The sequence below is a fragment of the Geotrypetes seraphini genome, chromosome 1, assembly GCF_902459505.1.
Source record: "Geotrypetes seraphini chromosome 1, aGeoSer1.1, whole genome shotgun sequence".
NCBI classification, from domain to species: domain Eukaryota; kingdom Metazoa; phylum Chordata; class Amphibia; order Gymnophiona; family Dermophiidae; genus Geotrypetes; species Geotrypetes seraphini.
Genome location: NC_047084.1, coordinates 216,778,458 through 216,790,511, shown reverse-complemented (window position 1 = coordinate 216,790,511; position 12,054 = coordinate 216,778,458). Strand labels below are relative to the sequence as shown.

Here is a 12,054-nt window from a genome sequence, read left to right as displayed (position 1 = left end):
GCCAGCTGCCTTTTATTTGTAGACTCTTCAACACTGCCATTTTTTGCCGTTTCTGATGGCGTTTTTCAATTAACTTAGGTATCAGCAGGGCACCTACCAATGCCTAAGTTTGGGTGCTGGTTATAGAATTTTCCTGTAAGGGATAATGTAGTAAATGAACCAGGAACACAGACCTGACACAATGTTGACAGGCTAAAGTCTGTCAGCCATTAAAGGGGGATGACACTTGATATAATGCTTTTCCAGTGTGGATTACACAATCAAAGCGGTTTACATGAGGCAATGAAGTGTCACAAAGAGCTGCAGTGGGAATCAAACTCACAATCTCAGGGTGCTGAGGCAGCTGCTCTAACCATTAGATCACTCCTACACTCCATTACCATATAAGGTGCCAGGATTGGCAGCTGGCAGAAATCCAAGCCTCCTCCACCCCAAAAAAATTATGTTGAAGGAAAGGTCATGACACATGGCTGCAACATCATTGGCCACAACCTCAGACCCAACCTTTGCAAAATGGGCCCACCTTTACTCAAATGTTTCCACATGATAAAGGTGAACCGTGTGGGTAAGACACCAATGACATAAACCCAAACCATATGAAGTGTCATTGGTAGAAGAAGGATATGAATGTAGGCACTTCACATAACAGTGCTCTCATGTCTACAACTACTCCCATATCAGTCCTTTCCCTCTATTTTTATGCCATTGTGGATTCTCACAGCAGCTCCTAGAGGCCATGTATTAAACATGTCCACTTCTGTTTTAGATGCTTCAGAGTTCATTAAGACCAGATGCAATGAATCAGTCAATGCCTTGCTTCTGAATGAGGTAAGTAGCAGGTTGACAGCAGCATGACTACTAAGTGGCTGTCATTGACATCAAACAAATACAACAAGACTTTTTTTGTGGCCAAAATTATTGATCTTTTTTTAAATTCTTTATTTAATAATTTTAATACAATAATCTCAATATAACATATAGTTAACATTAAATATAGTTCATAAGCTTAATAAACTAATAAAAATAATGCATCTTATCTATACTACAATTAAAACAATCCCATTTCCTCCCTTCTCCACTCCCCCTCCCTGGAGACCTGGCTTCTAAAACCATAAGGGTAGGATATTATACATCTCAATTCTTTCATAGAGCTTCAAAATTATTGATCTATATGAAAAATAGATAATCAATGAATACAAAATATTCATTTAATATAATAAAACGCTAGAGCGCGCATGCGCTCTCGAAAATTCGTGCGGTGTGGCGCCGTGAGGTGTGCTTCTGTGGCAACATTCTAACCTCACGGTGCATGTGGGGGCTGAAGGCGCGCGACTGTGCTCTCTACAAACCTCCCGGCTCCAGCGGAGTAGGCAGCACCAGTGGACAGCAGCCCCGCTCCGGCCGTTCACCCTCCACAAACCTCCCGGCTCTAGCGGCGTAGGCAGCACTATAAACACGCTGCTTTGTGCCCTTCTCTGCCGCGTCTCTGATGACATCATCGGAGACAGACGCGGCAGAGGAAATCGGCAGTAGAAGGCCGCGAAGCAGCGTGTTTAAAGTGCTGCCTACGCGGCTGGAGCCCCAAGGTTTGTCGGCGGTGGGAGGGTCAGGAGCAGGCCGGATCGAGCAGGACAATGGCAGTACAAGAAGGGGGAGGGGCCGAATGGAGCAGGGAAGAGAAGGGAAATTGGGTGGGGGAAAATGCTGCTACTGCTTCTGCACAAGAAAGGGGGGGATAGGAGGGAAATGCTGTTGCTGCTGCATAGGGAAGTGGGATGGAAATGCTGCTGCACAGGGAAATGGGAAAAAATGACAGACAGACAGCGGAGAGAGGGAGACAGAAAGAAAGACAGACACGGGCAGGGAGAGGGACAGAAAGACAGACAGAGAAAGGGGGCCAGAGAGAGAGTCAGCGGGAGAGGGAAAGGGGGCTGCTTTGGGGGGAGGGGTGTGTTTGGGGCAAACAGCTTTGCTCTGGGGGAAAACAGAAGGGGTCATGGAGAGACAGGGAGAGAGAAAGGGGGCTGCTTTGGGTGGAGGGGTGTGCTGGGGGGAGACAGAAGGGGCCATGGAGAGATTGGGAAAGGGGGCTGCTTTGTGGGGAGGTGTGTTGGGGACAGACAGCTTTGCTCTGGGGGGGAAGACAGAAGAGGGCCATGGAGAGACATTTGGGGGGGAGGTGGGTGCTAGGGGCAGACAGCTTTGCTCAGGGGGAGGGGGAGACAGAAGGATACAGACAGCCGCCAAGGAGAGAGAGATAAAGAAAGACAGACAGACACATCTATTCTAGCACCCGTTAATGTAATGGGCTTAAAGACTAGTATAATATAATTCTCTATAAACAATTGTTATTTGTGATAATTGACCTTCTGAGGTATAGCTTTCAAGGTAATGTGGTCAGACAACGGCCACTAAACACATAGGTATCTGGCCAGTCGGAGTCTTAGGCCACTCCCAGTGCATCCCAGAATGCACTGGGAAGCAGGCTTAAGACTCTGGTTGGCCCAGGCGCCTAAGGCCCCTCCTTAAGCACCCGGGCCAATCAGGGCCTTAGACCCCTCCTCAGTGCATCCCAGGAAGGGGAAGGCACGCCTTTGTGAAAAGGTGGGCCTGCCAGCAAGAGGGTGTAGGCATCCCCCAGTTGGCCTTACAGCAAAAGGTATAGGGGGTTGGGGCTTGGGAGATATTGGGAGTATCAGTGTTTGGGGGGCTCAGGGGAATTGGGGTTTGGGGGGTGTTGAGGTGGGGGTTCGGGTATATTAGCAGTTGGAGCAAGTCATGGTATCCCTCCTGCCTATCATGGTTGAGGGGGTGCTTTGTGGGTTCTGGCAGGAGAGAGTGGGCATCCCTCCTGCCGTGGAACTTTGAAGGGGGATTTGGGGGGTTCCAGAAGGAGGGAGAGGGCATCCCTGTTGTCATGAGACTTAAAAGGGAGGTTCAGGGGTTCCGGCAGGCATCTTTCCTGTCGGTCATGGGGTCCTCCTGATCAGCTGAGCCAGCAGGACTCTCCAAAGCCACAGTTTCAGGGAGCACTGCCAGCTCAGCTGATTAGGAATAACTTCCATGTCTGCGATCAGTTTATGGCTCCTGCAGCCTGACTAGGATCCTGTGGTGGCATAGAAAGATGGCTGAAATGTAGGCCAGAGTTTTCCGGGCCCACATTTCAGCTGAATTTTGGCATGATTCTGTAACTGGAACTGTCGTGATTGACACACGATTGGCGGCCACTGACATAGGTGCCGGTTACAGAATCCAGCCCTTAGTGCAATACTGGTTGGCTTCAGTGTTTCAGAGCTTGTGCAACTGTAGCACTGTTATTTGGTAGGGAAGGGCCAATGCCATATGTCAGTCATTCAAACTGGTATTTGCCTATGTGTCATTTCCTAAGTGGCATCCCTGTTCTAACTATGGCCTGAAAAGTTGTGTGTGTGTGTGGGGGGGGGGGGGGGTGTTTGGGGTTTTTTTTTTGGGGGGGAGAAGGGGTAAGCACTTGAGGACATGTGTTGCAGCTTACCCTGCCTGGATTATCCAGATTCTTTCTCTGACCCTACATGTTTCAGTATTAGGTATCCATTTACTACACAGCCTGAAGAGCTGGACCTCATTGGCTATCATGAAAATTACCAGAAGGCTGCTATCTTCTTGCAAAATGTTCTGCTCTCTCGTGGTAGTGATCTTCCTTATGTTTGATAAGTAGCAGAGACTATTGTACTATGCAGGACTGGAAACACATCATTGTTTGGCTCCACACAGCTCATAGTGTGCAGCCACAAGCCATGCAGGAGCACCTATGTACATGGGCTATGCACAAGGGCTTTATACACATTTCTCTTGAAGATTGGTGGCATCGACGTGTGCAACTCGCCATCAGCAGCCCATTTAAAAAACATATGTATATTGCATACAGAGTAGGAATGCACATCTATCTCCATGATTTCTACATCTTTTCTTCCGTCAATATGTGTGGCCTTTTCAAATGTGGATGCCTCCCTATTTTGGACAGAGCAACTTCTAAGTGCCAATGGGATATCAGATTACCCTCTGAGAAGTATAGCCCTAAGGGGTTAACTCCTCATATTTCCCCGGAGGCACAATCCTCACTGTTCTTATTATATTTTCTTTTTATCCTTTATCTATTATCTTTCTTCTTTCTTAATTTACTACATTTCATATTTCTTATCAAATTTCTATAAATAACTTCATAAATACTTTCTTTCAATAATTTAATATTTATCTTAGCTTAGCTTTCCAGCCATCACTGTTAATCCCTGTTATGAGGAGTTAACCCCTTAGAGCAGTGGTCTCAAACTCAAACCCTTTGCAGGGCCACATTTTGGATCTGTAGGTACTTGGAGGGCCTCAGAAAAAAAATAGTTAATGTCTTATTAAAGAAATGACAATTTTGCATGAGGTAAAACTCTTTATTTTATTTAATTCAATTTCTATCCCATCCTCCCAGTAGCTCAGAATGGGTTACAAGGTTTATAGTTTATAAATCTTTCCTTTTGGCTAAGTCCTAATAATAATATTGTAATTTATAGCTAGAGACATAGGATCAAGAAACTTTTATTTTGCTTTTGTGATTATGATAAACATACTGAGGGCCTCAAAATAGTACCTGGCGGGCCTCATGTGGCCCCCCACGCCGCGAGTTTGAGACCACTGCCTTAGAGCTTTACTGCTCAGAGGGTAATCTGATATCCCATTGGCATTTAGAAGTTGCTCTGTCTAGACTGGACTGTATTTTATATTGTGGAGCGAATCTATTAAAAAGGACAACGAATATAGTATAACAGATCCCTATTTTGGAAACATACTTGCGTATCTGCTTATGAGTGAGTCTATAGAATGCTGGCACTTCCCATTGAGAACACTCCTTCGCATTGTCACAGTCACCTTAAAACCCTAGTCCTGCAGAAGAGGGGTAGGGCCAGGAGGGCAGGGTCCAGGAAATATAAAATGCCAGGCCAGAGCTAGGTTAAGCTGAGAAACTACAACCACTATGTTCAAGTAGGTCACGTTCAACTTGGAGCCTTGAAGAGTTTGAGTTTTTCTTTTGTACCTCCTAGAGACTATGCTGGTAACTCTGGATCTAGAGACCAATATGAGTTGTTGCCGAGCTGAGAAATATTCATGTATGCTGTGGTCCTGTACAGCACTAGCTTTGAGTATTGTTTACTTCCTACCTGTGAAATCAACAGGAACCTTACCTTTAATAAATATTATTGGCTTACACTGTAATTTGCTGAGTGTGTGTGGCCTACTCTTGCTCACATTACCACATTGCTGTTCTTCATAATTTTTAAAAACATTTATTCCAAGTGGCAGAGATGTGTTGATTTTACAACATGCAGGCCTACTCTTATAGAATGATGCCTAATGTGACCATTTATTTTTTTCATCAAAACGAGACATCTATTAATATTCAGTCCCGCCCCAATCCCACCCTAGCCCCACCCCAGCCCTGCCCCCAATTTCTTCCATTCATTTTCATGTACACACAATTTCTTATTAATTCATAATGGTAAACAAAAAATATAAAAAAACCACAAAGCACACTGTACGCAGAGAAAATGTTAATTATCATTTACGAGTTTCGGGTTTTTTTCAAAGATGTCAAGGCAGATTACTTTAAAATATGCAATGTCACCTCAGTAACTATAAAAAAAAAGACAAATATAGTGCAAAATATAGACAGCAGATATAAATTCTCAAATCAGACACATTTTGATCACTAAATTGAAAATAAAATAATTTTCCTACCTTTGTTGTCTGGTAATTTCACGAGTCTCTGGTTGCTCTTCCTTCTTACTGTGCATCCAATCTTTCTTTCTTTTGCATCCAACATTTCCTTAGCAACAGCAGCAGAGGAATCCAGAGACCAATGGGATAACACACCTCTACCAGCAGGTGGAGATAGAGAAACTGATTAGCAGGTGGTCCTATTGGCTGGCACGCCTCCCACATATCCAGTATGCTCTATCTCCCAGCAGGTGATGGTCGCTATTCAACTAGCTCCTGAATTCTGGCTGTGACTGGAAAATTATTTTCTCCTGCTGAGGTTTCTCTTCAGTGAGATGGCAATTTTACTCTCCTGTTGAGGTTTCTCTTCAGTCAGATGGCAATTCTATTTCTCCTGTTGAAGTTTCTCTTCATTGAGACAGGGGTGTCCAGCTGAACGGTGCTGGCTTTAGGGGTTATACCTGGGCCCCCCCAGGTCCCTGCCTCACCCTCCCTCCAATGATAGAGGGTCTGACTGGGTCTCAATTTTTCTTCTTTCCCTTCACTGAAAAAAAAAAAAAAAAGACCACAGTGACTATTAAACAATTCTGCCCTCATAATGCTGAGCAACCGGCATCTCCCGGCACTATCAACAAAGTTGTGAGTATATGTTTTATTTGCACTTCTTTTCTGGTTTCTGGTTGTGGTGGAGCTGCGGGTTCGGTGTGAGTCTACAGAAGGAATATGTTTTTTATCAAACGCTATATATGTGGAAATGGTTTAGTGACTGACAAGTAAAGTTACATTTCTATGAAGTTTATTCAGTAAAGGGCTTCAGGTGTATAGATAGAGCTCTGTTGACAGAACTAGTGCCTTCCCGCGTGTTGTAGGTGCGCGCTTTTTTTCATACTCTGGCAGCAGCGCCACAGCGGTAGTGGGATTTCTCCCCGAGGCGGACTTTGCTTGGCAGTTCCCGTAGCCAGGTGGAGGTAAATATTTGGATGGCTCCCGGTGTGTTCTTCCCATAGCCGGTTCCTGACTGAGCGCAAGAGGCATGTGCTTATTTTCCTAAGTTGAGAACGAAGCAGCATTCCTTTATTTCTCTCGAATGTTTATTTTAAGCATTTTATACCATGATAGTGGGAAAAATATTTTAATTGTTGGCTCATGGTAGGTTTTTAATGCATTGTTGATAAAGCCAGCTCATTTCAGCATGAAACAGGCATGCGCTTGGGTCTCCGGCGTTAGCGGGAGCACCGCAGCGTTCATGGAGTTTATTTTGCAGCTGACTTAGGTCACTATCCTGCAGCTTCCCTGTTTTCGGGGTTCTACGCGTCAGGAGTGTTTCAACAGCTTTTGCCACTGTTGCAGTGATATCCTTGTGTGTGTGTTTCCCTACTCTCTGTTTGAAAAGACTTAACTACTTTAATTGCGACTGTACTGTTATGCCTCATGGTGCTTAAGATAGAGATTCTGCCCTGTGCTCAGCCGCCCAATCTCGGTTTTTTGCCATTATGGGTCGGCAGAAGGCAAATTGCTGCACAGTGATGTCAGCGGCATGAGAGTACCTTGTGTTTCATATGGGTATCTTCTTGTCTCTCTTGGTGTCCCTGAAGGCTGAGTCTATGTAGGTTTAGAGGTTTTCTTATTCTTTGTGCCTCTGTGCAGCACTGTGTGTGTCTGGTAGCACTAAAGCGCTGTGTGTGTCTGGTAGCACTATAGAATTGATTCCTGAACTGTCTTTTCTATTTCTAATGTGCCAGGGACTGCAAGTTAAGCTTCTCGCACAGATTTCTCAGGTTGCCATCTTCTCATGGCACCTGCTAGACAGTCCCTCAAACTGGCAGGAAGAGCTGTGTGGCTCCTTCAAACCAGGGACAAGTTACCTATTCTCCCAAACCCACAGAGTAGCAAATGCTATGTGGCTTTTGGAATCATCCCTGAAGCTCTCTTTAGGGATGTGAGCTTTATCTGATAACAATTAGGGTGCAGATTGTTTCCCATGGGGCGGTCAATGCAGCTTCTAGATTACGTCTAGTACGTCTTCACTTTAAAGGCAGTAAGTTTTTGGCTAACATTACATGGAGTTAGTACTGTTTTCAGAATTCCAACATACTCCATCTTACATCGCAAAGCTGGATTTTTTTCTGGGAAAGTTCCTTTCTTCTTCCAGAATTTACAGCTCTAGTCCAGCCATTCCACGACTGTCTGCTCTTCATTCTGAAGGGGTCTTCACTTCCTCTGGTAACTCTTTATGCTTTCTCATGAGGGGGAGACACTATGATGTTAGGTCAGGGGGCTTTGGGCATTTTTCAGGATGCTTGGAACTTTGAATCCTCCTCCCATTTCAGATTCTTTCTTAGAGTGACCATGTATTGAGCTTCCAAAAGTTACGTTTGTGCGAGACCCCTTTTAAGTGTTACTGGTATTCGGGGCAGTAGCTTTAGTTCTTCCAGAATAAGGGAAATTATTCCATTTACTTCATAGTGCCTAAGATGGGGGATTTGGTCAGAAGGGGACTGGATCTCATTCTGGTAAATTCGTTTCTTAGAGTTAGACATTTCCAGAGAAAAAAAACTGTGAGAATATTTACAATTTCCCTATGGACACCAGATTTGCACTATCTTCGCTTGGCTCTTATCGAGCAGCGCTATCAGTTTTGGCAGATGCCATTTGGCCTAGCCATGGCTCCATGAATATTTTAGAAAATGAGGGCAGTAGTGGCATTTTGGCACAAACAGGGGTTTCAGGTACTTTCTTTCTTAGACGACTGCTTGATTTCGATGTCTTCCAGCCAGGTCAATTTGTTAGACAAAAACAGGTGATTTCTTTTATTTGTACTTCTTTTCTTCAATTCTTTGGATGTTAATCTTCAAATTTCCAAAGAGCTCTGGAATATCAGGGGATGTTGTTCACATAGGAGAGGAATGTGTTTCTTCCCAGAGACTGGGGCAACAGGTTACAGTCTCAGGTTTGTCTTCTTCCATCACCAAGAACAAGAGTATGGGATTCTATACAGGTTCTAGAATCTATGGTGGTGACTCCACTGGGAACTTCGGCTCGCTTTCACATGAGAACGCTACAGCAGTCGCTTTTGTTCCAGTGGTTCCTGGTATCTCAAGGCTCCAATTGTAGTATCTAGTAGGCTCCTCAAGCATCGCTCAATATAATTTGGTGGCTCAGTGAGATTGATCTTTTCAAAGGCATGCCTCGGTCTTTGCTGGACTGGCTCAAAGTCGCCAAACATCCCAGGCTGTTGGGTTGGGGGACTCAGTGTCTTCAATCCTCAGCGCATTGAGTCAGTGCATGGAGTCTTCTGGACTGAAGCATGGTCTGGCTACCGTTTCAGACCATTCTTCCGGAATGACAATAAAGGTCTTTTAGGACAGTGTTATGATGGTGGTATTTCTCTACAGCCAGGAAAGTACGTGATGTACTCAGTTGGCGAGTAATGTCTCTACTTCAATGGGTGGAATCTCTTCTTCCTCTTCTGTCAGCGCATCATTTTACAGGACAGGAAAAGGGTTTAGATAGACTTTCTCACCACAAAATTTGAGCATGGATCGTCTATTGTATGTTAAAATGTGCAGCGCTGTGTACGCCTTTCAGCGCTTTAGAAATAATAAAATCTTCTACATCCTGGAAATTGGGAACAATTTGCTCAGGCATTCCAGCTGTTTATATAAAGGTGAGATATCCTAGAACTAGACCGCATGGCCTCGTCTCGAATTTCAAAGCTTCCTAGCTTCTTCAGCAGACGCAGGGAGTGGCAGTCAGAGGGGGTAGCAAAATTGCTTCTTTCTCGCCTCTGGTTTCTCTTTTTGTTTTCCCCTGGCTGATGATTGGATGGATTTGCCATCTCAAGCTCGCTTTCAGGGCACAGTAATTAGAGAATCTCTGAATTGGCTGCGCCATTCTTGCTATGCAGATCTGATGAGTCTTTTGACGGCTGAACTGTTGAGATTCCTGGTATCTCCGGATTTACTCACCTAGGGTCCAATCAACATGGATATTAGTCCTACTTTGATATTACGACCTAGCTTTTGAAAAGTCACAGCTTTTCCTTTCTTGGGTACTTCTCAACATTGGCACCCATCCAGAGTTCTATGTTTTATATTCTTTCTTTTTTGGCACAAGCGTATTGCCAAGGACTTAGCATTCAATTCCCTTCAGCTTCAAGTGGCAATCTTAGCTTGTTACAAGGGCTAGGTATCTCGCTCTTCGCTTACTATTCAGCTTCATGTAGTTCATTTCCTAAAAGGAGTACAGTATATTCCTTTCCTAAAAGGAGTACACCTCTTAAGAAGCCCTGTCCAGAGTACAGTCTTAAGGTACTTCTTTGCAGTTTACAGAAGGCTTCGTTTCAACCTTGTCTTTTGAGACTCTAAAAGGCTGTGACGTTGAATACAGTGTTTCTTGTGGCCATGGCTTCAGCTCGGCAGTTTTCTGAGTTGCAGGCCTTGTACGGCGGGGATTCTTATTTCTGATTTACAAATTCTGGGGTATCAGTTCGGACAGTACCACAATTTCTTTCTAAGGTGGTGTCATCCTTTCTTTTATGCCGCGCTCACTTTTCCTTCCTTCTTCCTGGAAGGAGAAATGGGGAGGCAAGCTTTTCTTCACTGTTTTTTAAAAGTGCATAGCATTCTCCGCAATCTGTAAGTTTCTAACGACTTTTAGTCATTTAAATCACCTCTTTGTATTATTCAAGGGACGCGACAAACGTATGGCAGCGTCCAAAGCCTCCATCGCTTGAAGGGTCCAGGAGGACATTCTTTATGCTTATTTGATGGCAGGGAAGCAGTTGGCGGAAGAACTTCATGACCATTCAGCCAGAGCAATGGTGGCTACTTGGACTCAGTCCAGAGGTTTTTTTTCCTTGGAGGAGTTTTGTCACGCGGCTACTTGGTCTTCCAAGAATACTTTATCTCAGCATTACCAGTTGGATGTGGGGGCGCATGCGGAGGTTGCGTTTAGTGCTTCAGTTGTTGCGGAGGCGGCGTTTGCTTCCAGCCCAGATTGAGGATTGCTATGTTAATCCCATTGGTCTCTGGATTCATCTGCTGCTGTTGCTAAGGAAGGAAAAATTATGTTCTTACCTGTTAATTTTCTTTCCTTTAGACGCATGTGGTGAATCCAGAGCCCCACCCTTTCTGGATATTGACTGTCATTTTTTTCTTTTGCAACTTTCGAAGTCTGTTATTATTGATAGTTGTATTCTGTATTATTACCTTTTGAAATTTGTTATGGGAAAGAAGTTTTTTACATGCTAAGCATATTGATGGTTACGGATGCTTGGGCAAGGAGCAATACTGAAGATGCAGGAGGCGTGCCAGCCAATAGGACCACCTGTTAATCAGTTTCTCTATTTCCACCTGCTGGTAAATGTGTGCTATCCCATTGGTCTCTGGATTCATCTGCTGCGTCTAAAGGAAAGAAAATTAACAGGTAAGAATATAATTTTTCCTTCTTTCACAATCCAGCCCCATGCCCTTTGGGTCCAGGTCTCTCTCTCTTTTCCCTCTGTTACCCTCCCCAGATCCAGTGTCAGTTCTCCTTTGTGCCTTTGTTCCAGGTCTCCCTCTCTCTCCATCTCTGTCTGAACCTCCCATAGTCCTGCATCTGCCTCTTGTCTTTCCCCTTTTGTCCAGGACTGTAGTCTTTCTAATCTGCTTACAAACCCCCCCACTTTCTCTGCCTCTTTCATTATTTCCTCCCTCCCTCCCAGCAGATTTTAGCATATATCTCTCCTCCTTTTCTCCCCTGAGATCTAGTATCTGTCTCCTTCCTCTTTTCCTCTCAGGTCTGGTATCTGTCTCTTCCTCTTTTCCTCTCAGGTCTGGTATCTGTCTCTCCACTCCCTTCCTCCTGTTCTTCCCTGGTCTTCCTTCTCAATTTATTTTCTTTCTTACTATTCATTCCTCAATTTCCCTCTTTCACTGTGTCTACCTATAGCTTGCCATCTCTTTCCCTCACCCCTTCCAGTATCTAACTCTATCCTCTTCCCTCAATCCAGCATGTGCCCTTTTTTATTTCTCCTCCCTACTTCCTTCCAACGCCTGCTCCCCCTCTCCCCCACACTTCCATTCTGCGGCTGACCCTCCTCTCTCCCACACTTCCATTCAATGTCTGTCTCCCTCTCTCTAGCCCTTTCATCTACTGTTCACCCTCTGTCTCGCCCCTTCCATTCACTATCCTCTCTGCCCTTTCCATCCAGTGTCCGCCCTCTCTCTCTTCCATATGGCATCGTCCCTCTTTTTATGTCCCTTCAATAGACTGTCATGTCTATTCTTGGGCAGTCACTCTCTAAATACTATGCTTGAAGATGTGTTT

At 44.7% G+C, this 12,054-nt stretch overlaps 1 protein-coding gene across 1 annotated transcript in view; it reads left to right on the top strand.

Annotated features, from left to right (window-relative positions):
* The first annotated feature begins 766 nt into the window (after positions 1-766).
* ATP10D (ATPase phospholipid transporting 10D (putative)) overlaps positions 767-12,054 on the top strand; it is a 213,060-nt gene continuing 201,772 nt past the window's right edge. Inside the window, exon 1 of the mRNA XM_033946099.1 lies at positions 767-828. The gene's annotated coding sequence lies outside the window, so the exon portion shown is untranslated. The remainder of the gene's footprint in view (positions 829-12,054) is intronic.